At 39.9% G+C, this 26,810-nt stretch overlaps 1 long non-coding RNA gene and 1 pseudogene across 2 annotated transcripts; both read left to right on the top strand.

Moving 5' to 3' along the window:
• Positions 1–130: 130 nt before the first annotated feature.
• Positions 131–26,707, top strand: LOC115866435 (uncharacterized). 2 transcript variants are annotated; one of them, XR_009563369.1, is made up of 5 exons: positions 131–410; positions 4,687–4,731; positions 7,524–7,645; positions 23,712–23,891; positions 26,592–26,707. It is a non-coding gene; the product is annotated as an uncharacterized lncRNA (long non-coding RNA). The 2 variants fall into 2 exon arrangements; XR_004044660.2 differs by lacking the exon at positions 131–410 and having other exon boundaries at positions 4,432–4,731.
• Positions 11,899–12,432, top strand: LOC132596988 (CCAAT/enhancer-binding protein gamma-like; annotated as a pseudogene).
• Positions 26,708–26,810: the final 103 nt, after the last annotated feature.

Genomic DNA, 26,810 nt, shown 5'->3' with positions numbered 1-26,810 from the left:
GCTGCTGTTGTTTGTATTGCATTTGTGGTATTTTGTTGCTGTGTACCTCTACATACCTGACCCCAGGGATATTGTGGAAGAGGGGCAGGCCAAATTGTAAGGGTTGTGCAGGGTGCGAAGGGGTGGAGTGTATCCTCAGGCCACTCAAGATGACTGTTCTCTTGCTCTCTATAAATCCCTCACAAGACTATCCAATCCTCTTAATGATAGGGCTTAATCAGTAACTGCCCAGGTGCTTGCCCACTATCCCAGCCGCTGGTTTCCTTGGTAACTGATAAGCCAAACTGACTCCAATTTCACCTGTAAATGGTAGCCTCCTTCTCCCCAAGTAGCGAAGATTGCTGCTGTGTCCTTCCTGGTGTCTGCCATACACAGTGGGGTGTTACTCCAGGAGCTTCTGCTTCAGACTGGTAAGATTCTCTATCCAATCAACTGTTGATAGTCTCTGTTGCTGTTTCCAGGCTCTTTCCTTGGTCTCGAGGCTGGGCAACAAGGCTTCCAGGCCTGTGGGGTGCAGCCCAACAATACCATGTAACCAATTTTAGGGGGAAATGGGATTGAAAGATTTTTATGACTGGACCTGGGTTGTAAAAAGTTGAAGAAAATCCAACGTCATAATCCTTCCTTAGGGAAGGTTAGATATGGCTTGAAGCGCCAGCCTCCAAACCCTCAGACCAGAACTGCCTACATAAATTGTGGAGCCCTTGCACAAAAACTAAATTTCAAGGCAGAACAGAGCATTAAACCAAGGACAGACCCTTCTGTATGTGGAGCCCTGTGCTTGCACACAGGTCACACACCCATGCAGCTGGCCTGCCTTCCACTCCTGAATTCTTGCCCCACGGATTTTTACCTTTTTCTAGCTCCTCTTTTTTTGTCTTGAAAGTTTAGAGTCTGTAGCTGTGTGCTGGGAATGCTTGAGATGCAGAGGTGGAGGAGGCGCAGCGCCTCCTGGTGACTTCTCCAAGCATTGCACAATCTCCTGAGAGGAACGCAAGCATCTTCGTTTCCGTCTTGGGCTTTGTCACAATCAGTTTTATAGCCATAGACCAGTGTAAACAATACTTTAAAACGAGCTCAGAAAATACTGTGTCTGTCAGCGAGCTATTCAGAAGGATACCAGTGAATTTAGTTACTCCAAATCTCTTTGTTTAGAGCCAAGCCTCCTCCCCTGATGCTTTCTGTTAGATTTGATGGAGTCAGGGAGAGTTGGCACACAAGGCAGGGTAAGACCACTAAGTCAATTCATTAAAAATAAAATCCACAGGGGCCATCAATCTTCCAAAGTTAAAACTCAGTTTTGATTAAGGGTTGGCTCTAGATTGAGATAAGAATTAGAAATGCCTAACCTGAAACTCCGCAACAGTCTAGAGCCCGGGACAAGTTTGTGATGAGCTTTGAATATCGGGCTAAGGAACATAACGGTTATTTTGGTTAAGACATGTGGATGCCAAAGGATTGGCATGATCATACCTATGTTCTAGAAAGATAATTCTGGCGAGGCCAAAACTTATGGAAGAAGTTGAAGTTGGGAAATCAGACAATAAAAGTCTGAACTCTTCAAAAAATAAGTGATATGTAGAAGTTGAACTCTTTTTCATTTTTTACTTGAAGTATAGTTGATTTACAATATTAGTTATACAACACAGTGACTCAAATGCTTAGGTTATATTCTACTTAAAGTTATTATAAAATGTTGGCTATATTCCCTGTGCTGCAGTGTATCTTTGTAGCCTATTTTATATATAGTAGTTTGTACCTCTTAATCCTCTACCCCTATCTTGCCTCTCCCTACTGGCAACCACTAGTTTGTTTGCTAGATCTGTGAGTCGGTTTGTTTCATTATATACACTCATTTTGAGTTCACGTACAAGTGATAACATATAGTATTTTGTCTTTCTCTGACTTATTTCACTAAGCATAATACCCTCCACGACTAGCCATATTGTAAATGGTAAAACTTTATTCTTTATGGCTGAGTAATACTCCATTGTGTATATATATCACATCTTTATTCATCTGTTGATGGATACTTAGGTTGCTTCCATGTCTTGGCTATAGTAAATGCTGCTATGAACACTGGGGTGCATGTATCTTTTTGAATTAGTGTTTTCATCTCCAGATATATACCCAGGAGTAGAATTGCTGGATCATATGGTATTCCTATTTTTAGATTTTTGAGGAATCTTCATACTGTTCTCAATAGTGGCTGTACCAATCTACATTTCCAACAACAGTGTAGGAGTGTTGCCTTTTGTAGAAGCTGAATTTTGGTGGTGGAATTTGGTGATGGAATGGGTATCTGGAAGTCAGAGTGGACACTTGGGGCTTAGATATTTTGTAACTTAGATCATCATATTTGCTGATGCCATTATTTGATATAGGGAGCATCAGCAAATCAGCCATTAAAATTCCTGATGGGGGTGGATTTGGGGGTCCTCCATTCTGCATAGTAAGACAGTAATAAACCAAGGTACTTATCCTTTTTTTTTTTTTTTTTTGCGGTATGCAGACCTCTCACCACTGTGGCCTCTCCCGTCGCGGAGCACAGGCTCCGGACGCGCAGGCCCAGCGGCCATGGCTCACAGGCCCAGCCGCTCCACGGCATGTGGGATCTTCCCGGACCGGGGCACGAACCCGTGTCCCCTGCATCGGCAGGCGGACTCCCAACCACTGTGCCACCAGGGAATCCCAAGATACTTATCCTTTTGACTTCCACCATTTTCAGTCACATCTTTAGAGATCTAGTTCATTATAACTTTTGAAATTATCAAGCAAAATTAAAAGTTAATTAGAAAATATCTTTAAAGCTAAAATAACTAAAATATAGCTAGATATAGCTATATTTTATAGCTAGATAACTAGAATATAGCTGAGACAGATTATCTTCCAAAGAGTCCTGATAAAAGCTGTGATAATGTAAAGTATTATGCTATGCATAATACTATGTAGAGAACTCTAGCAGAATGGGTGCCTTCCTCAATTTGGGGTAAAAAGTTTGAATTCTGTAATCCCATACTCATTGTGATGGCAATGAGATTTTCTTTACAGAACCTTCTGATGGCTCTGTAATCTCACAAGTTTAGAATACCAAGCTATGTAGTAACAATATTTTCCTAAGTTTGAGTTGAGAGGAAAATTACCAGGATTTGAGACCTCCAGAAACATAAAAAATCCTTAATGATGGTGGAAACTTTTTTTTTTCCTCTCTCTTCATCTTCCAGAGGGAGCCCCCTGAGCCTGTAATTCTGAACCCATACACTGATTAAACCCAACTTCACTGGTACAAGTTTTAAATTCTAAGTTTTTAAAACAAAGTTTAAAAGTTTCAAAAACTAGAATAAAGCTTTTGATTGATGTGGCCTAAAAACTCTATCCTGTGATGCCCTTGTAATTTCTTTTTCAAATGTTTGTGGTTATAGAAGGAATGTACTTTAATTCGTGATGAGTCTGTGAGAAATCAGTCTTATATGTGCATTGTTCAAATGTGCAAGGATGTTTTTGGGTTTTCACAATGACTGAAGACCTTATTAGAATTAGTATCTGGAAACCAAAGGTACATCCTGTAATGCGGGGACAGATGTATACCTGAAATCCTGGATAACTGTAGGATTCTTTGTTTTTAAAAATATTACCAGAATATATGCAGCTGTACTGTGTATGTATAACCCTGTTGTACTGTTCCCCTGGCGTATACATGCTATCTCAATATTCAGGGTTTCTTTATATCTCCTCCAGTTTCTAGATGGTCCAGTTGCTATTGCTGCAAAACAAACTACCCCCAAACTTAGTGATACACCAACCCTTTTAGTATAGTTCACATAATCAGTAGATCAGAAATTTGGACAGGGCTTGGCCGAGAAATTCTTTTGCTTCTTGTATCTTCAATTGAAGTCATTCCATGGTACCCAACTGTTGGATAGGCTGGTGTGCAGGGCAAAAGATGATGTCCCTGCTCTTCTGGCTTCCTGACAGTGGTGGCTGGAAGGCTGGGCTTAGCTGGTACTATTGTCTAGAGTGCCTACACATGATGTCTCCTGCATGGTGGTCTCGGTGTTGTCAGAGTTCTTATGTGGTGGTGGGCTTTTCTGAAAGGAGTTGTCCCAGGAGAGCTGGGAGGAAGGTGTATCACCTTTTGTGACTTAGTGTTCAAAACCATACAGTGTCATTTCTAGCACATACTATTGGTTGAAGCAGTCACAAACCCACCAGATTCAAAGCCTGGAAATAGATTTCTATCTTTTAAAGGGATAAGCATCAAAAAATTTGTGGCCATTTTTATAAACTACAACTTGAATTTATTCACTTAATACTGAGTGTGTAATACATGCTAAATACCCTGCTGGGCTTAGGGACAGTGAACACAGGAAATAAAACACCCTCATATTAGGTGGGAGAAAGACATGAAAACAGAATGGCACAAATAACTACACAATAAAAGTAAGTGCTGTGAAGAGCTAACCTGGTCTGGGGCTCAAGGAAAGAACTTCCTGTAAAAAGCATGTTTCAGCTGAGATCTGAAGGATGAGCAGAATGTAGCCAAGCTGCAGAGGGGAGGAGCAGACATTCAGGGTGAAGGAAGGTGGCCCGGGAAGGCACAAGGTGTTCAAGCAACAGAGAAATGCTATATGGCTGGACATTGAGAGTAAGGTGGAAGTTGACCCATGTCTTGTATCCTTTTTACAGGAGTTTGTAAGTTATCACAGTAGAAATGACAAATGTTTTTATCAGGTAAGTTGAGACCTGATCAGATCTGAAGTTTTACTGTAACGTTTTTGCTTGCTTTGGGCCCCAAGTGAAGGGAGTTTTCTTACTCATAATCAGTTTATAGCACAGCATCAGTGATGCATGCCAGGCCCTTTTCCTCTTTTTATATCTTTTCCCCTTCATCTTCCTGCTTCTATTTCCCTTCTTCCCTTCCTCCTTTAGAGGCTGCTACTCTAAAGTGATTAACATAAATCCTTGGCAAGGTATGTATCATTCAAAGATATGGTGTAATTTATATATTAGGTGTGCCTTACATTTACATAGAGTACTATGTGCTAGCTCTTGTTTTGTCTCTCTTTTTCACATTCAACATTTTATCCCCAAAGTGTATACTTGAGGTAGTGGTTAAAAGCATGACCTCTCAAAACTAGGATTTCTCCATTTAAATCCTGGTTCTGCCACTTTTTAGCTATGTGATCTTTTTTTTTCTTTGCGGTACGCGGGCCTCTCACTGTTGCGGCCTCTCCCGTTGTGGAGCACAGGCTCAGGATGCGCAGGCTCAGCGGCCATGGCTCACGGGCCCAGCTGCTCCGCGGCATGTGGGATCTTCCCGGACCAGGGCACGAAACCGCGTCCCCTGCATCGGCAGGCGGACTCTCAACCACTGCGCCACTAGGAAAGCCCTCTCCATACCTCAGTGTCCACATTTAGGAATATGATAATGGAGCATTGGGTTGAATACAGGTGGTGCAGATAAACAAAGGGCATGGCAAACAGTAAGTGATGTTAGCTAGTATTATCAGTCAATGTTAGCTAGTATTATCATTCCCTAGTAGTTAACTAAATATTTGCTATCATCATCTAGTTCATTGCTTCTGACCACTGAATAGGATTGTCATATGCCTCCACCCCATTTGGTTTATGTAGTTCCTTGATGATGGACAACAGACTCCAATTCTGTTATACCAGTTCTCCCTTATAAACCTATACAAGAGTTTCACTGAAGAACACACAAGTAATACTGGCAAGTCGCAGGGTGTGTGCCTACCCAGTTCCACTAAATACTGCTGAATTGATCTCTAGGATGGCTATGGTAGTTTATACTCACCTAACTGATCAGGGGTACGAAAGCCTGGACATCTTAGGACAGTTCAGGACAATCTTGAATATTCTGTAACTCTCTGGGGGATGGGGGCAGGGGAGACGAGGCTTTCTCGGCCTGCATTGAATCTTCACTTCTTGTTCTGCCCACTCCTGCTTCCTCCTCCCTGCCACAGATGTTGGTCCCTAGGGCACTCCTAAGAAATATTCTGCATGCTAAACTTTGCGTCCTGCAGAACCCAACCTGAGACTTCATGCTATTTTTCAACTGAATATTAAAACCTGATTCTATGCAATTATGTTAAATTACTTGAATGCTCAATCTCAAAATGCTACAACGTGCCACTGAGAAGACCACCTAATTTTGTCACACCATTGAAACGATTGTTTTTAGGAAAATACATTCTATTCTTTTTGTTCCGCTTCCTCTATTTTTGAAAACCTAGTTTCTCCCTGCAGCTCTATTAAAGGAAGTAAAACATTGAAGGGTAGCAGAATATGCCACCCCAAATTATGCTTCTTTGGCATAAGATTATTTTGAACTGATTATTTTGAGAAACTGCAGACACAGGAGAAGCTCTAAAACCAGTAGAAGTTACGCTTTTGTAAGAGTAATTTACATTAGAAAGGGGGCCTGTACTAGGAACAGAGTTATTACCAGAGATAAGTCACCTGAGGTGCTTACCTACAAGGCAAGGCAACGTTTGTTTGACAAATATTTCATTTCCTCTTTTCACCTTCCTGTGAATTGCCTTCTCTCCCTTTTGAAACGCAGACCTCTATCACTTTCATTAGGTCAGGATGTTATTATAAGCCTCAATAGTCTGGCTGCCTTTTGAGTCTCACATCTTCGGAATGCTCCTGTGTGTTAAGTACATAATTAAAATAGTGTTTTTCTCCTGTTTATCTGTTATGCCAATTCAGTTCTTAAGTCAGACACAGAACCTAGAAGGGTAGAATGGAAAAGTTTTCCTTCCCAACAATATTAACAGGCTAAAAATGGATTTTCTGACTCTAGCAAGGGTACTATGTTTATCAAAACTGAAATTCCTTGTTTGTAAGGAGTCATCTACAAGTCAGTGAGTTATATTTCTGATACTGATCTAAAAGAAAATACAGATCTTCCTTGACTTACGGTGGGGTTATATCCCAATGAATTCATTGTAAATCAAAAATTTCCCGAGTTGAAAATGCATCTCACACACCTACTAAACATCATAGCTTAGCCTAGTCTACCTTAAAGATGCTGACAGCTAAAAATTTTCACCTGCGCTCTGGTTCTATAAGAATCAAGTCACTAGCCACTGCAGTTGCTGACTTTTGGCACACCCTGAAAGGAGTTCAGGGAGAGGAGGAATGAGGTACTCTGTGCTCTGAGAAAAACTGGCAGAACAGGGCTTTTGACAGTTAAATACTTTCAGCAGGAGATTTTATGAGCCCAAATTCTTGCATCTTCTCGTATCTAGAAGAACGCTAAAATCATTAACAGACATCTGCCCCTTGTGACTAGCAGCAAGCTTCTTGTGACTAGCAACATTCTACCAAAATGTGTGCTTGATCGCACGTATCCCCCTTCACTAAAATTATATACTGACCACGCTCCCACCTCTTCCGAGCAGTTCCTCAGAACTATCTGAGGGGCTGTCTCCTGGGCTTTAGTCCTCATTTTGTCCAAATAAAACTTAAACTCATGTGCTTTCTTTTTTTTTTTTCAGTCACCAGTTTGGCAACTAATGAAGGGACCCACAGCAGTCTTCTCTCCTTTGCCTGAACTCTATGAGGAACCAGAGGCCTCTTGTGCCCATTCACCTCCCTCAGAGAGTCTAGACGAATTTGGGTGAGTCTCTCTTCCCTGGCTCTCGGCTCTCCCATATTGGTTGATATCCTGAGTTTTATCTGGCAGTATGTAACAGTCCTTGGCCCCTCAGGTGAAAGACACTGTTGAGGGGTGTGCCCACCCAGCTGAAAGATACTAGGGAAGGCGTCCACCCCGTTGAAAGACACTGAGCTGTCTGGGCTGAGTGGTTAGGTAGAAGGCTGATCTGACACCTCTCCTGAATTTGGCTGCTTTACTGAGTTTGTTGGGATAAAAGTGAAGATATTCCATGAGAGCTTTGCTCTGAAGAAGGAGGATAAGACTGCTTCCGGTTGGTTACGACTTTCTCAGGAAACTGAGAAATTTATGGGAGTGGTGGAGGCAGAATCCTCACACTGTGCAGTGGTCCCACGGGGCAACCTGTCTATTAATTAAAAGATGTGCTCATCCAGGGATCATGTATAAGAATTGGCCATTCAATGATCTGAGTACCAACGGTGGTCTTAGACGACCAAAGGGAGAAACTGAGACACGTAAGAGGGCTGCGATGACTCTAGAGCGGCGCCTAGAGGAGTTAAGCTCACAAGCAGCACACTGGCCCACATACAATCTCATTAGTAGATTTTATCCCCAACAAATTCAACTTTAAGATGGGAAATAGAGCTCTCAAACAGAAACAAGGGGTGTCAGAAAGCCAGCCTCTGACCAACACCCCAGCCAAGTTTATAAACAAAACTTACTCTTACAAGCACTTACCTAATTGGGCATTAAAGGAGAATCTTGCCCAGAAAATGGCCAAAGTGGATTCTATAGCAGACATAGTTGTTAGAGAAAGCTGGCATGATAAAACACCTTTCCAGAATTCTGACCCTGAGGGAACAAGTCTTTCTAGGAAAACTTGCTTTTCTCTCCCAGTGCCTTGAGATGTAAATGTTCTACCAGGGTTCTCAGGAATACTTACCTAGACTACTGTAATTCCTGAGACTGAGGGAAACAACGGGGTGGGGGAGACGAGGCCTTTTCAAATTTAACTTATTCCAAATGTTATTTATAAACGAATGAGTTTTATATTGTAATGCCTAATTCATGACTAAATTTTAAAGTGAAGTTGAGACCTCTGCTTGTGTCTTTTCATATGTCTATGTGTGTATTATAAATATGTCTTTACCTTTGGATGGTATTATCAAAATTAATTTGGAAATGAGCTCTACTTAATTGGCTTAAAGGAAATTAAGTGCTTATATGAATTCTCAGAAATATAAAAGGAAACTGCCAGAATGAATTTCAGGTTCACATGAACTGGGAAATATTCATTGTTAATACCTGGTATTAAAGTTTGTCAATTTAATTAGTATAGACATGTCTTTAGAATCATCAATATTAAGCATAATACTTTTACTGTATCTAGGTTTAATAGAAGTCAAATAAGATCTTATATGTGTTGCAGATTTGTCAACAAGAAAAAACTTGGTATGATTTTTATTAAAAAAATGTAAATGAAGTAAGAGCTTTTGGGTAAATGTCCTAGGAGTAATTATGTTTTAGGAATGTCTACTTAAAAATAATCTCTCCAGATATTTGGTAACTTGAAATTTTAGAGTTGTGCTAATTTAAATGAGGAAAGTTTATTGACTAGCTAGGTCATTCCCAAATAACATGAGGTACTGAAACACTAATTACTAAACATTGGCTTGTATTTACAGGGAAACTAAAGATATTTAAGACGATTGATAAATATGGTGCCACATGAGATTTTCTATAAGAAAGCACATATTTTTAGAAATTATAATTGGTATTTATGTTTGCCAAGCTATAGAATACTAACATAAAAGACAGCTCATATTTGCTTGATCCTTAGTTTTCACTAGAAATTAAGGTTTTGAAGAGTTGAGTATTCTAGTTTAAATATGTAATTAAAGCTACCAGAAATAATTAGAGAAATATTTCAGTATGCAGTAGCAAAGTAGGATGTGGGTTTTCAGTAAAAGAAGGTATGAAGAATAGAATTGCATTTTGTTAAGGGAAAAGAAAGTAATTTTGTCCTAGAGATGGTTGTTTCTGCATGGGAAAAAATAAGAGACAAACTAATACCGATACAGAAAGTTATGGAAAGTTCGTGGAAAGGGACCCCGAGAAAAGAGTTTTGTGCAACGTCGGGATTGGCTAAGTTTAGAATAAATTTAATTAAGTAAATGAATTGTTATTAAAAGTAGGCTGATGCAAGACTGGAGTTCAGTTTTCTTTCTGTTAAGAAAACAAAGTTGTTTTTTGACCATTGAGCTGATTTTATAACAGAACTTAAGTTTCTTTACCTTTTAGAGTTTATCTTTTAAGTGATCTGTATTTTCCTTTGAAATCTTTTGTCACATTGCTTAAGTGAATATGTATTGTTTCACAGTGATCTATGGTCCTATTTGACCAAGTGTTTTAAAACCTTTCTGACACTTTTTGACAAACTTCCCAAATCAAATTCCAGTGAAGTTCCTTTGACCTCTAACTAACTTTTGGGATGCTCCAAAAGGGTCCCTGAAACCTCCCAAAGACAGATATTAAACTAATTAGGTTCATTTAGTACATTAATTACATGAGAAGCATTGTCAAATGAGTAATAAATCTTCTTAGGTTATATTGTATGGGTAAATGTTATTAATATAGATATTCTAGAAATTATATGGAATTCCTAAAAATCAGTAAGCCTTGGTAAAGTATTATGAGTCATAATTCTAGTTATCTTAAAATGTTTTATGTCATAGCAGTAACCAAGTTTCTTTGTCAACTGCATGGTAATTAGGTCTTTAACCGTGCCTTAAGTCTTGTCATTCATAGACAGTTATTGTTTTACTCTGATGCCCTTGCTAAAATGCTTCCTCTTCAAGAATATTCATAGCAAGAATATGCACTTTTTGACAAGTGCAGGCTTCTGATAACTTTCAGATTATACTGCTGATGGGTAAGAAATTAAAGAATTCTAATGGAAAATCTCTTGGCTTCATAAACTTAACAAGGATTAGTTACATGAGACAGTGAACTGGTGAATATGGTTATAATTTTTTATGGCTTCTGTCTGAAATATTATTGGCTTTTAATCTTTATTTTTCCAGCTATAAGAAACCCTTCCCCTTAAGCTAATTATGACTTACATCAATTTAGTAAATTATACCTTTGTAAGCAGAATTGAAACATATATCCTTTCTCTCTACCTGATCCCCCCAGAGATTGGAAACTTGTGGATTACCGGCACGTTTATCAGGTAAATTAGGAAGGCCACCTCCTAACAGGTGCAGGAATCTCAAGATATTTTGAGGACCTTGAAAAAGGAGAAATTCACTCAAAAATTTCCAAGGCAAAATCAGTGACAAGCCCTTAGCATAGCTTTCCTACCCTTGAAAGGCCTTTTAAAAATTTGAGATTGCTTAAAAAGTTCCAGCAGAGCCAACTTTAAAAGAACCTATATGATCAATTACACTTGTATAGATCATCAGGCCAAGTTTATTGAAACCAGACTTACTTTGCAAACAAATTAGTCTTATTTTGGCTATATTTTGTAGAAATGAGGGTAATTTTAGAAAAAGATCGTTTCAGTGGACATTAAATTATAGTTTTGTTAGTTGAGGTCTGTATTTACTAAGACTCACTTCCCTGTAGCTCCTTGCTGTTACATTATTGTAAAGTTTAATTGAATTATTTTAAGGACACTCTAAGTTTGCTTCTGAAGTTTACCTCAGTAATCTATCTTTGGATGAAGATAAGATGCCCCTGGCGCACACACGGCCCCCGCCGGGGAGGCGAAGCGGGTGGCGGCTGCGGAACCGGCAAAGGCTGCCTGTTTCATAACCATCACTCCTTGCTGACTCGCGGGCTGCGAGGCCTGGGTTGGGTCGGGCTGCGAGGCCAGGGTTGGGTCGGGCTGCGCCGCGGGGGCCGCTTGGAGTGGAGGCAGCTTGGGGGCTGGCGGGCTGGAGGACTGTTGAACACGGGTTGGAGGAACGTGCAGCAACCATGAGTTGAACAGAACAGAGGAGGGCAAAAAATAAAGTGCTTCGTTAGCATGCTTGGAGGGAACACAGTAAGGAAAATTGTCAGCAGAGGTGTCTAGATGGAGAGGATGGAAATGCATGTTTGAGGGGAAGGAGAATCTGTTCTTCCAACGCAGATGGGCAGTGCCCTCAGGGGTTCAGGTACATGTGCTGATTTTTTGGCAGTTTAGTGTGGAAACCATTGATCACCTTGTCCTCATTTCTACTAGTTCTGTGTTGTCGAGGGAGCGTGCCCAAATGAGCAAGGTATCGCAGCAGAACAGTACCCCGGGCGTGAATGGAGTAAGTGTCATTCATACTCAGGCTCATGGCAGCGGTTTACAGCAGGTTCCTCAGCTGGGGCCCGCTGGCCCTGGGGGCGGAGGCAGAGCTGCCTCCAAGCAAGCAGAGCAAAAAGAGTTTGCCCGTGGATCGCTACCGTGACGTCAGCGCAGAGAGAGGAACAGCATGGCGGTGAAAAAGAGCCTGTTGAAAAGCCAGCTGAAAGCGCAGGATACACTGCAGAGAGTGAATCAGCTCAAGGAAGAGAATGAACGGTTGGAAGCAAAAAGTAAATTGCTAAGGAATTAAGTGTACTGAAAGATTTATTTCTTGAGCATGCACAAAACCTCGCAGATAACGTGCAACCCAGTAGCACTGAAAATATGACAAATTCTGATAATGCAGGACAGTAGACCTCACCCCTTCCAAACGTCACAGCTTGTGGCTTGAACGTTAAACGTGTCACCACCTACACCACTCGTATCAGTGGCTGAATCTCCATTATTCAAAGATCCACTGAAGGCTGTTTTCTAGGATCAGTGCTGAAGAATTGATTAGCTAAAAATGTTAGCCATGTAATTTGAATATCTGGTTTTAAATGATAAGGATTTTTGTGGGGATAAAAAAAACATTTTTAAAGGTATTTGGTAAAAAAAAAAAAAAATGCCCTGGAGCTTGAAGCTTTTAATAAATCCTGACTTCCCAAGGGAAAAAAAAAAAAAAGCCCCCATGACTGCAACCAGGAGATTATGCATACTGGAAAAGACATCATTTAAAGGACTATCTCCAACCTAAATGGGAAGGACCCTTATCAGGTACTTTTAACCAGCTCATGCACAGTAAAACTAAGGAAGTTGACCCCTTGCATTGGACTGGCCTATGGAGAGGACTGCTGACCTCAAAATCATCTTAAAAGCGATGCTTAAACAGGGGAGAAACTACAAGACCAGGACGAGAAAAAGACTATATCTGAAGTAGACAGCTTACCTAAGATGATGGATCAGGCCTGTATACCAATTACTTTGATAATTGCTCACACTTTTGCTTACAAACCAAATGTATTTCTTTCCTGGGACTCCCTCACTTGGCCAATCAATCAGACTTGCTCTAACCATCACCAAAAATATAAATTTTCCTTTAAAGGTACTCAAATTCAATCAGAGCAACGAGCATATTTTCAGCCAAAGAATGTAACTTCCCTCAGTTGTGTGCTGGATTTATATGGCTAACATCAGGCTATGATTTTTAAGACCACCCCCCACCCCCCGCCTTATGTTGGGAACAATTAAACCATACTAAGGATTTCCAGCTTAATAACACTAGGAAATTGGGCTGGGTGCCTTATGAATAAGCCTATATATCACTTCCCTTAAAGATACGAACTGGTACAGAACAGACTAAGTCAAATGACCTGGGAATATTACTGGGTCGCACCTAATGGAAGTTCTTGGCTTAAATTCTTACTTATGACCTTACTAATACTACTAGCTAGATTATTTGTATTGCTTATTTTACAAGATTGTTGTTTCTTGCATTACCAAATGTGTGAATGAACCTCTGATAAAATGATGACTAAGTGACTTGAAGAAGTTGACCAGACATATAGTTCTGTATAAGATCAATGATTGTAATAGTAACTCTCAATATGGGAAGAAGCTCCAAGAGGGAATCATTTCTAGGACCATAAGGGACTAGTAAGACAGGTGGTCCAGGGGCTTTTGGCTACAGTTAATAGGGCCTAGTTCAGTAATAGCACATTGAGTGGTATCAATGAAATCCTTGCCTAGGAATGAACATTCCATTGCACTGTGGGACAAAATGGTCATGAAATGCCTCCCAAACCATCTTCAAATGTATGACCATGAGGGGCACTGCCAACTGAAAATTGTCGCTCGCTATCTGGTTCTATAAGAATGAAGTCACTAGACACTGCAGTTGCTGACCTTCGGCATACCCTGAAAGGAGTTCAGGGTGGAGATCAGGAATGAGGCACTCTGCTCTGGGAAGAACTGGCAGAACAGGCCCTCAGATAGTTAGATATCTTCAGGAGAAGATTTTATGAGCCCAAGTTCTTGCATCTTCTCATAGCTAGAAAAACACATCGTTAACAGACATCTGTTCCTCATGACTAGCAGCAAGCTTCTTGTGACTAGCAGCAAGATTCTGCCAAAACGTGTGCTAGATTGAACGTGTCTCTCTTCACTAAAATCACATGTATGCTGACCTCCCCCGCTACCTCTTCTGAGCAGTCTGTCAGAGCTGAGAGGCTATCTCCCAGGCTATAGTCCTCATTTTGTCCCATATAAAACTTAACTCACGACCCTCATGCTGTGCATTTTTTTTTCAGTTGACAGCACTCAGACACTTATATTAGCCTAAAGTTGGGCAAAATCATCTAACACAAAACCTATTTTATAATATGTTGACTATCGTGTGTAATTTACTGAGCACTGTATTGAAAGTGAAAAACTAAAATGTTGTAAGTCTGGAGTGGTTGTAAGAGTATTGGCTGTTGGTTCTTGTGATTGCATGTGTGACGGGGAGCTGTGGCTCCCTTCTTCTGCCCAGCATCATAAGAGGGTATCATACCACATATCACTAGCCAGGGAAAAGATCAAAATTTGAAAAATGGTTTTTACTGAATATGTATCAGTTTTACACCATCATAAAATCCAAAAATCTTAAGTTGAACCATCCTGAGTTGGGGGCTGTCTGTAGTCCATTATTTTAGACTCAGTAGGAATGCTAGTCAGAATAGTAGCATAATGAAACTAAAGACTAGTAAGTCATTTTTCAGTTGAGCCCATCTGAGAATCACTCAGAAATATCTTATTGGGATGTAAGCCTTTGCCCTTATATGTGACCTTAGGCAATCATTAACTTATGAGGTTGCTTTGGTGTTGTTAAAAAGACAAACTGAGGCATATTAAAAATTTTAAGAGTTTGTGAGCAAAAATCAGTTCAAATTGGGCAGCTCCAAATGGTAGGTGGTTAGGAGTTCTCCATCAACAAGAGCTGGGGAGACACTTTTACAGAGAAAAGGCAGAAGCAAAGCGAGGAAATTGACTAAAGCTTAAAGCCTACTTGGCTACTTGTGATTGGTTGTCCGTAGGTTACAATTTTATAACCCTGACACATTTACAGGCTTAGATTTTGAACTGCTTACATAGGCTGCTGTGGCATTAGAGCCACCTCATATAAAGACCTCCTTTTTTTCATTTTTATTACAGTGTTTATTTCTCTTGCCATGATTTTTTTTAACATCTTTATTGGAGGATAATTGTTTACAATGGTGTGTTAGTTTCTGCTTTATAACAAAGTTATACATATATCCCCATATCCTTCCCTCTTGCGTCTCCCTCCCTCCCACCCTCCCTATCCCACCCCTCTAGGTGGTCACAGAGCACAGAGCTGATCTCCCTGTGTTATGCGGCTGCTTCCCACTAGCCATCTATTTTACGTTTGGTAGTGTATATATGTCCATGCCACTCTCTCACTTTGTCCCAGGTTACCCTTCCCCCTCCCCGTAGCCTCCAGTCCATTCTCTAGTAGGTCTACGTCTTTATTCCCTTCTTGCCCCTAGGTTCTTCATGACCATTTTTTTGTTGTTTTTTAGGTTCCATATACATGTGTTAGCATACTGTATTAGTTTTTCACTTTGTGACTTACTTCACTCTGTATGACAGACTCTAGGTCCATCCACCTAAATTGACTACAAATGACTCAATTTCGTTTCTTTTTATGGCTGAGTAATATTCCATTGTATATATGTGCCACATCTTCTTTATCCATTCATCTGATGATGGACACTTAGGTTGTTTCCATGTCCTGGCTATTGTAAATAGAGCTGCAATGAACATTTTGGTACATGACTCTTTTTGAATTATGGTTTTCTCAGGGTATATGCCCAGTAGTGGGATTGCTGGGTCGTATGGTAGTTCTGTTTTTAGTTTTTTAAGGAAACTCCATATGTTCTCTATAGTGGCTGTATCAATTTACATTCCCACCAACAGTGCAAGAGTGTTCCCTTTTCTCCACACCCTCTCCAGCATTTATTGTTTATAGATGTTTTTACGATGGCCATTCTGACCAGTGTGAGATGACACCTCGTTATAGTTTTGACTTGCATTTCTCTAATGATTAATGATGTTGAGCATTGTTTCATGTGTTTATTGGCAATCTGTATATCTTCTTTGGAGAAATGTCTATTTAGATCTTCTGCCTATTTTTGGATTGGGTTGTTTGTTTTTTTGATATTGAGCTGCATGAGCTGCTTGTAAGTTTTGGATATTAATCCTTTGTCAGTTGCTTCATTTGCAAATTTTTCTCCCATTTTGAGGGTTGTCTTTTGGTCTTGTTTATAGTTTCCTTTGCTGTGCAAAAGCTTTGAAGTTTCATTAGGTCCCATTTGTTTATTTTTGGCTTTATTTCCATTTCTCTAGGAGGTGGGTCAAAAAGGATCTTGCTGTGATTTATGTCATAGAGTGTTCTGCCTATGTTTTCCTCTAAGAGTTTGATAGTGTCTGGCCTTACATTTAGGTGTTTAATCCATTTTGAGTTTATTTTTGTGTATGGTGTTAGGGAGTGTTCTAATTCCATTCTTTTACATGTAGCTGTCCAGTTTTCCCAGCACCACTTACTGAAGACGCTCTCTTTTCTCCATTGTATATTCTTGCCTCCTTTATCAAAGATAAGGTGACCATATGTGTGTGGGTTTATCTCTGGGCTTTCTATCCTGTTCCATTGATCTATATTTCTGTTTCTGTGCTAGTACCATACTGTCTTGATTACTGTAGCTTTGTAGTATAGTCTGAAGTCAGGGAGCCTGATACCTCCACCTCCGCTTTTCTTCTCAAGATTGCTTTGGCTATTCGGGGTCTTTTGTGTTGCAATACAAATTGTGAATTTTTTTGTTCTAGTTCTGTGAAAAATGCCAGTGGTAGTTTGATAGGGATTGCACTGAATCTGTAGATTGCTTTGGGTAGTAGAGTCATTTTCACAATGCTGATTCTTTCAATCTAAGGACATGGTATATCTCTCCATCTGTTTGTATCATCTTTAATTTCTTTCATCAGTGTCTTATAATTTTCTGCATACAGTTCTTTTGTCTCCTTAGGTAGGTTTATTCCTAGATATTTTATTGTTTTTGTTGCAGTGGTAAATAGGAGTGTTTTCTTAATTTCACCTTCACATTTTTCATCATCAGTGTATAGGTATGTAAGAGATTTCTGTGCATTAATTTTGTATCCTGCTACTTTAACAAATTCTTTGATTAGTTCTAGTAGCTTTCTGGTAGCATCTTTAGGATTCTCTATGTATAGTATCATGTCATCTACAAACAGTGACAGATTTACTTCTTTTCCAATTTGGATTCCTTTTATTTCTTTTTCTTCTCTGATTGCTGTGGCTAAACCTTCCAAAACTATGATGAATAATAGTGGTGAGAATGGGCAACCTTGTCTTGTTCCTGATCTTAGTGGAAATGCTTTCAGTTTTTCACCATTGAGAACGATGTTGGCTGTGGGTTTATCAAATATGGCCTTTATTATGTTGAGGAAAGTTCCCTCTATGCCTACTTTCTGGAGGGTCTTTATCATAAATTGGTGTTGAATTTTTTTGAAAGCTTTCTCTGCATCTCTTGAGATGATCATATGGTTTTTCTCCTTCAGTTCGTTAATATGGTGTATCATGTTGATTGATTTGCATATATTGAAGAATCCTTGCATTCCTGGAATAAACCCCACTTGATCATGGTGTATGATCCTTTTAATGTGCTGTTGGATTCTATTTGCTAGTATTTTGTTGAGGATTTTTGCATCTATGTTCATCAGTGATACTGGCCTGTAGTTTTCTTTCTTTCTGACATTTTTGTCTGGTTTTGGTATCAGGGTGATGGTGGCCTCATAGAATGAGTTTGGGAGTGTTCCTCTCTCTGCTATATTCTGGAATAGTTTGAGAAGTATGGGTGTTATCTCTTCTCTAAATGTTTGATAGAATTCGCCTGTGAAGCCATCTGGTCCTGGCTTTTGTTTGTTGGAAGATTTTTATCAGTTTCAATTTCAGTGCTTGTGATTGGTCTTCATATTTTCTATTTCTTTCTGGTTCAGTCTCAGCAGGTTGTGCATTTCTAAGAATTTCACCATTTCTTCCAGGTTGTCCATTTTATTGGCATAGGGTTGCTTGTAATCTCTCATGATCTTTTGTATTTCTGCAGTGTCAGTTGTTACTTCTTCTTTTTCATTTCTAGTTCTCTTGATTTGAGTCTTCTCCCTTTTTTTGTTGATGAGTCTGGCTAATGGTTATCAATTTTGTTTATATTCTCAGAGAACCAGCTTTTAGTTTTATTGATCTTTGCTATTGTTTCCTTCATTTCTTTTTCATTTATTTCTGATCTAATCTTTATGGTTTCTTTCCTTCTGCTAACTTTGGGGTGTTTTTTTGTTCTTCTTTCTCTAATTGCTTTAGGTGTAAGGTTAGGTTGTTTATTTGAGATGTTTCCTGTTTCTTAAGGTAGGATTGTATTGCTATAAACTTCCCTGTTAGAACTGCTTTTGCTGCATCCCATAGGTTTTGGGTCATCGTGTCTCCACTGTCATTTGTTTCTAGGTATTTTTTGGTTTCCTCTTTGATTCCTTCAGAGATCTCTTGGTTATTAAATAGTGTATTATTTAGCCTCCATGTGTTTGTATTTTTTACAGATTTTTTCATGTATTTGATATCTAGTCTCATAGTGTCGTGGTTGGAAAAGATACTTGATACAATTTCAATTTTCTTAAATTTACCAAGACTTGATTTGTGACCCAAGATATGATCTATCCTAGAGAATGTTCCATGAGCACTTGAGAAGAAAGTGTATTCTGTTGTTTTTGGATGGAATTTCCTATAAATATCAATTAAGTCTATCTTGTTTAATGTATCGTTTAAAGCTTCTGTTTCCTTATTTATTTTCATTTTGGATGATCTGTCCATTGGTGAAAGTGGGGTGTTAAAGTCCCCTACTCTGATTGTGTTTCTGTCAGTTCCCCCTTTTATGGCTGTTAGTATTTTCCTAATGTACTGAGGTGCTCCTATGTTGGGTACACAAATATTTACAATTGTTATATCTTCTTCTTGGATTGATCCCTTGATCATTATATAGTGTCCTTCTTTGTCTCTTGTAATAGTCTTTGTTTTAAAGTGTATTTTGTCTGATATGAGAATTGCTACTCCAGCTTTCTTTTGATTTCCATTTTCATGGAATATCTTTTTCCATTCCCTCACTTTCAGTCTGTATGTGTCCCTAGGTCTGAAGTGGGTCTCTTGTAGACAGCATATATGGTTTTTTTTTTTTTTTTTGTATCCATTCAGCCAGTCTATGTCTTTTGGTTGGAGCATTTAATCCATTTACATTTAAGGTAATTATCGATATGTATGTTCATATTACCATTTTCTTAATTGTTTTGGGTTTGTTATTGTAGGTCTTTTCTTTCTCTTGTGTTTCCTACCAAGAGAAGTTCCTTTAGCGTTCGTTGCAAAGGTGGTTTGGTGGTGCTGAATTCTCTTAGCTTTTGCTTGTCTGTAAAGATTTTAATTTCTCCGTTAAACCTGAATGAGATCCTTGCTGGATAGAATAATCTTGGTTGTACTTTTTTCCCTTCATCACTTTAAATATGTCCTGCCTGTCCCTTCTGGCTTGCAGAGTTTCTGCTGAAAGATCAGCTGTAAACCTTATGGGGATTCCCTTGTGTGTTATTTGTTGTTTTTCCCTTGCTGCTTTTAATATTTTTTCTTTGTGTTTAATTTTTGATAGTTTGATTAATATGTGTCTTGGCATGTTTCTCCTTGGATTTATCCTGTATGGGACTCTCTGTGCTTCCTGGAGTTGATTAAGTATTTCCTTTTCCATATTAGGGAAGGTTTCAACTATAATCTCTCCCAATATTTTCTCAGTCCCTTTCTTTTTGTCTTCTTCTTGTGGGACCCCTATTATTTGAATGTTGGTGTGTTTAATGTTGTCCCAGATGTCTCTGAGACTGTCCTCAATTCTTTTCATTCTTTTTTCTTTATTCTGCTGTGCAGTTGTTTTTTCCACTATTTTATCTTCCAGGTCACTTATATGTTCTTCTGCCTCAGTTATCTTGCTATTGATTCCTTCTAGAGAATTTTTAATTTCATTTAATGTGTTGTTCATCACTGTTTGTTTTCTCTTTAGTTCTTCAAATGTTTCTTGTATTTTCTCCATTCTTTTTCCAAGATTTTGGATCATCTTTACTATCATTCTGAATTCTTTTTCAGGTACACTGCCTATTTCTTCTTCATTTGTTAGGTGTGGTGGGTTTTTACCTTGCTCCTTCATCTGCTGTGTGTTTCTCTGTCTCCTCATTTTGCTTAACGTACTGTGTTTGGGGTCTCCTTTTTGCAGTCTGCAAGTTCGTAGTTCCCGTTGTTTTTGGTGTCTGTCCCCAGTGGCTAAGGTTGGTTCAGTGGGTTGTGTAGGCTTCCTGGTGGAGGGGGCTAGTGCCTGTGTTCTGCTGGATGAGGCTGGATCTTGTCTTTTTGTTGGGCTGGTCCCAATCTGGTGGTGTGTTTTGGGGTGTTTGCGGTCTTATTATGATTTTAGGCAGCCTCTCTGCTAATGGATGGTGTTGTGTTCCTGTCTTGCTAGTTGTTTGACATAGGGTTTCCAGCACTGTAGCTTGCTGGTCATTGAGTGGAGCTGGGTCTTGGCGTTGAGATGGAGATCTCTGGGAGATTTTCGCCATTTGATATTATGTGGAGCTGGGAGGTCTGTTGTGGACCGATGTCCTGAAGTTGGTTCTCCCACCTCTGAGGCACAGCCCTGACACCTGGCTGGAGCACCAAGAGCCTGTGATCCACACGGCTCAGAATAAAAGGGAGAAAATGAAAGAAAGAAAGAAAGGAAGAAGATAAAATAAAATAAAGTTATTAAAAAATAATAATTATTAAAAAAATTTAAAGTAACAAAAAAAGGAAAGAAGGAAGGAAACAAACCAAAGAACACATCCGCCAATGATAACAAGTGCTAAAAACTGTACTAAAACAAACAAAGAAACAAAAAACCGGACAGACGGAACCCTAGGACAAATGGTAAAAGCTAAGCTATACAGACAAAATCACACAGAGAACGATACACATACACACTTACAAAAAGAGAAAAAGGGAAAAAAAAATATATCGTTGCTCCCCAAGTCCACCTCCTCAATTTGAGATGGTTCGTTGTCTATTCAGGTATTCCACAGATGCAGGGTTCATCAAGTTGATTGTGGAGATTTAATCCACTGCTCCTGAGGCTTCTGGGAGAGATTTCCCTTTCTCTTTGTTCGCACAGGTCCCGGGATTCAGCTTTGGATTTGGACCCGCCTCTGTGTGTAGGTTGCCTGAGGACGTCTGTTCTTCGCTCAGACAGGACAGGGTAAAGGAGCAGCTGATTCGGGGGCTCTGGCTCACTCAGGCCGGGGGAGAGGGAGGGGTACAGATGTGGGGCAAGCCTGCGGGGGCAGAGGCCGGCATGATGTTGCACCAGCCTGAGGCGCACCGTGCGTTCTCCCGGGGAAGTTGTCCCTGGATCACTGGACCCTTGCAGTGGCGCGCTGCACAGGCTCCCGGGAGGGAAGGTGTGGATAGTGACCTGTGCTTGCACACAGGCTTTTTGGTGGCGGCAGCAGCAGCGTTAGTGTCTCATGCCCATCTCTGGGGTCCGCGCTGATAGCTGCAGCTCGCGCCCATCTCTGGAGCTCGTTTAAGCAGCACTCTTAATCCCCTCTCTTTGCGCACCAGAAAACAGAGAGGGAAGAAAAAGTCTCTTGCCTCTTCAGCAGCTCCAGACTTTTCCCTGTACTCCCTCCCGGCTAGCCGTGCCACAAGAGCCCCCTTCAGGCTGTGTTCACGCCGCCAGTCATCTCCCTGCGATCAGACCGAAGCCCAAGCTTCAGCTCCCAGACCCCACCCACCCCGGCGGGGGAGCAGACAAGCCTCTCGGTCTGGTGAGTGCTGGTCGGCACCGATCCTCTGTGCGGGAATCTCTCCGCTTTGCCCTCTGCACCCCTGTGGCTGCGCTCTCCTCCGAGGCTCCAAAACTTCCCCCCTCCGCCACCCACGGTCTCTGCCCGCGAAGGGGCTTCGTAGTGTGGAAACCTTTCCTCCTTCACAGCTTCCTCCCACTGGTGCATTGCCCATCCCTATTCTTTTGTCTCTGTTTATTCTTTTTTCTTTTGCCCTACCCAGGTACGTGGGGGAGTTTCTTGCCTTTTGGGAGGTCTGAGGTCTTCTGCCAGTGTTCAGAAGGTGCTCTGTAGGAGCTGTTCCTCATGTAGATGTATTTCTGATGAATTTGTGGGGAGGAGGGTGATCTTCACGTCTTACTCTTCTGCCATCTTGAAGCTCCACTAAAGGCCTCCTTGTTTAATTTAACTGTGTAATAGGACTTGTCTCTTGCCAGCATTATCAGAACTATGAGGCTTAGTCAATAATTATAGTTTAAGGCTTTCAGAGGTGTTAAAAACCACAGATCCAAAATAGTCACTTATGCTAAGCTCCATGTTACCAAACTCAGACTTAATTACAGTTTTGGCTCTCCAGAAATCGAATCTTAAACCAATCAGGAATTGCCTGATGAGCACTAGTTAGGTAATCTGCCTGATAAGACTCCTGTCATCCCCTAAAGGAAAGAAACCTTGTGATAACCCACCCTCTTTTATGTCTAGTATAACTTCCTTGTTCCTGCTGCTTTCTGCCTCTAAAAGTCTGTCATTTTGTACAGGTCCTCAGTGCTCCTTTCTCTATACTAGATTGGATACTGCCTATTTCATGAATCATTGAATAAAGCCAATAAGCTCTTTAAAATTTACTCAGTTGAATTTTGTTTTTTTTTGACAACACCATATGCCATGTGGGATCTTAGTTCCCTGACCAGCGATTGAACCCGCACCACCTGCAGTGGAAGTGAGGAGTTCTAATCCCTGGACTGCCAGGGAAATCCCCGAATTTTTTTTTTTTAAATAGAGGTAAACACTGCATGAGGCAACCTTCCAGGAAACTTCAGTCTGAGCCCATTTTGCCTACTGGAAATGTTCCTATAACTGTGTCTATACTCCCCAGAGCTCTGTCCACTATTACTATAAAATGTAACTAGTCCAAAAATTGAGATAACGTAAGACCACAGAGGTGGGAGCCACCGATTCTGCCTGTGGATGCTGGGGAAGATTTTACAGTGGAGGTAATTCTTATAGGTTTGAGCCTATTGTAGAAGGATGGTAAGAGTTTTTCACACTGCATAATTAAAAAATGATGTCAACAGGTGATTCTGGCTTGCCCTTTTTGCAGGGAGTTCTTGCTGATTCTCTCCTCCTCTTCTCCTTAAGAATCAGAAAATTTTAAACAGGCCAGCACCTTCTGGAGGTGATCTAGCGTGAGAATGCTGCCAGATAGGGGTGATCTACATGGATTGAGACTACCCAACCTAATCAGAACTTCTCTCTTGGGCTGTGCCAGGAAGTAAAAGGGGGAATATAGATAAGAGAGCCAGAGCTCCAGGAATAGGATGGGATTAGAGGGGAGGGATCACTAGATGAATGCCTCTGAGGAAAAAGAAGAATTAATAAAAATTATTGGGTCATTGTTGGAGCCTGGCTTGGTAGCCAAGAATGGGACTTCTTTTGCTTCTTGCTTCCTTACTTTTTAATGTATGTACTAAGATCCATCACATAGTGTAGTAGATAAAAAATGGCCAAAAATCCACTGGAGCTCCTGCCTTTAAGAGGTAGGTCTGTTTCCCCATCCTTTTCATTTAGATTGGCCTTCATATACTGCGGAAGAAGGAATGTGAGGTTTTCCAGACCTTAAGAAGTTTTGCACCTTTCACTCATCTTTTTCTACTTCCACCATGTGAACAAGCCTCAGCTACCCTGCTACAGAGGTCATGTGGAAGAGACTGAGGCTCTCCAGCCAACAGCCTACCAATTGCCCAACAGGTAAATGTGTCCATTTAGACCATCCAGCCCTAGCCAACCCATCAGCTGACAGTTGATGAGTAAGCCTAGCTGAGACAGGCAGAAAAACTGCCCAGCTAGGCCCAGCTAAAAAGCCCAACCTGCTGATTTGTGAACTAATAAATGATTATTATTTTAAGCCATTAAGTTTTGGAGGGATATTTTATGCAGCAAAGGCTGAGTATATTGCTATTATTTGAAACATGAAAGAGCATAAAATATTTGCCATGGAAAGAAGTTTGACTTTCTTTCCATTTATTGCCATTTTTTCAGAAATGATCCTCTTTCAAATTAGGTAAAATGTAGCTTTCCTAATTGGATGTAAACAGTGGGACAGTTTAGGAGAGTGAAGTACTGAGATAACCAGAGCCTGAACTAAGGTAGTGGAAGTGAGTATGCTAATAAAAGAATAGGTTAATGGGTATTTCAGACTTCTAGGTTTGATTCCTGAGCCAGGCTATTGATGACATTTTCATTTTACAAACATTTCCTGTATTGTGAATAATTAAAGATTTGTGTGCCAATGATTGTCCTGAGAATCCCAATAACTGAAGCTGCTGAAAAAATCCCAAATTGTGCAATAACTTGGATTTTACCGTTCAAAGCACTGGTCATATAAGTGAAGACATTAATTCAAATAATAATTCAAAGAAAGTTAAAAGAATGGGAACAACAAAATATGAAACTGTTGATCGAGAAAAAGACCACAGGCTAGAACTCAAGTTCATTTCCCTGCATTTTGCCTTTCAGAGAAAGTTATGTGATAGGACTAAATTTCAATAGAAAATAAAAAATGTTATGTATTATTTTATGATCCTAAAATAATAAAATTTGATTATAGACAATGTAGGAAATTACATCAAAGTAAAAATTAGGGAATTTAAACACCCATATTCCTACCTTCCAGAGATAACCATTATTAACATTTTGATGTATATACCATAAATCTTCTGTATCACACACATACCTACACAAAATTACATATGTACATATATGTGTATTTTACCCAATTTAGATCATAATGATTATATTGCTTTATATGTTCCCCTTTTCTCTTATTATGAGCATTTCCTATCCCTTAAAAATATGAATTTTAATATTTGCATGGCATTCTATTTTATGGGTATATCAAAATATATCTAATGTTGGAGGATAATGTTCTAATTTTCCAAAATATGTGACATTTAGGCACATAATTTTTGGATATATCTCTAATTAGTCCTATAATTAAATTCCTAGATGTGTGATTACTAGGTACAGTTTATGAATGTTGTCAAGGCTCGAGACACATATTGCCAAATATTCTTTTTAAAAGTGCCAATTTTTGGGCTTCCCTAGTGGCGCAGTGGTTGAGAGTCCACCTGCGAGGCAGGGGACGTGGGTTCATGCTCCAGTCTGGGAGGATTCCACATGCCGCGAAGCGGCTGGGCCCGTGAGCCATGGCCGCTGAGCCTGCGTGTCCAGAGCCTGTGCTCCGCAATGGGAGAGGCCACAACAGTGAGAGGCCCACGTACAGCAAAAAAAAAAAAAAGTGCCAATTTTGAACTTGCACTTTTAGTCACTAGGTATTGTCATAAATGACAATAATTTACAAGACTTCCAGGATACATATGATAAGTAGACCACTTGCATCTATGAGCATAGAGTCAGCACAATTTAAGTTGAAAGCCAGAGTAATGACCTTGATGCTTTATGAGACTTCAGAGAAGTGGACTAAGATATTTAGTAATGTTCAACAAAAAGTATAATCAAGCATTCCATTCCTTGGGCATTCTAGTTAATCAAGGGTTTACCCTCTGTTACTTCTTTTACAGTAAAACTGAAATTATATAGAAACTAGTGTTCCAGTTACTACAAGAATTTTCAGTCACTCTAAATATAGACAGAAAAAACAAGTAAAACAAAATATCTGATGGTGAAGAAGAAACTTAGAGCAGTGAACAGTCATGGAGACAGCCAAGAAGAGCCAGAGTTCTCTCTCTTGATAATCACATCCCCTACATTCTGAACAATTATTTCCTGGCAGAAGGAACTCTAGTGGTCTGGCTCTGTCTCTAAAGTCCAGATTTTCTGCATGAGATCCAAGTCTGCTGTAGAATCAACAAGATGTATAAGGAAAAAAAAATTCAGGAATAAATGTGAAAATAGAGGGAAGAAACGTGGAAGACTCCATAGATGATGGTGGTTCAGGGATATAGTGGAGTAAAGAAGTAGCAATACAAATGTCACAGTAACAGTGGCAGCAAGCAGCCACTGATGGAGAGAAGGAGGGAAGAGAGAGAACATTAAATAGGCTTGTTCTTTATGGAGAAATAGAAAAGTGGTGGGAATTTGGGTCAAAAAGGCCCTGGATGCAACTTTGGATTGAATAAAGGGATAGGAATTATTTGTAATTTTGAAGTAAAAATCACATTTTCAAAACCTTCAGTTCTTGTCACAAGTTCTTCTGTCTTTTCTCAAGAAATAGCTGATATTTGTATTCCTGGGGAACACATGTCTGACCAGGATTCCTTGAAATAATTTCCTTTAATTTTTTTTAACAACTTTGTTGAGATATCATTGACATATAAAATTGTATATATTTAAGATATACAGCTTGATGTCTTGATATACACATACATTATGAAATGATCACCACAATCAGGCTAATTATGGACAAAAAAATGTTGCCTCTCATTTCAGTAAACAACAAATGTTGCCTGCCTTCAGCCACTGCAGCTGCCTCTGACAGTGCACCCTGAGTGGAATTCACAATGGAGAAAAATAGGATACTGGTCTCAGATAAGATCATATCTAAGGTATAATTTCCAAGAGCCCAGAATCTTGCATCTTTCCATACCTAAAAGAGTACTAAAATCCTTAACTTGAGATATCTGGGGTTTTTTTTTTTGTAATTAGTAG

The sequence above is a fragment of the Globicephala melas genome, chromosome 3, assembly GCF_963455315.2.
Source record: "Globicephala melas chromosome 3, mGloMel1.2, whole genome shotgun sequence".
Lineage (NCBI taxonomy): Eukaryota > Metazoa > Chordata > Mammalia > Artiodactyla > Delphinidae > Globicephala > Globicephala melas.
This window is presented reverse-complemented; position numbering and strand designations above follow the sequence as displayed.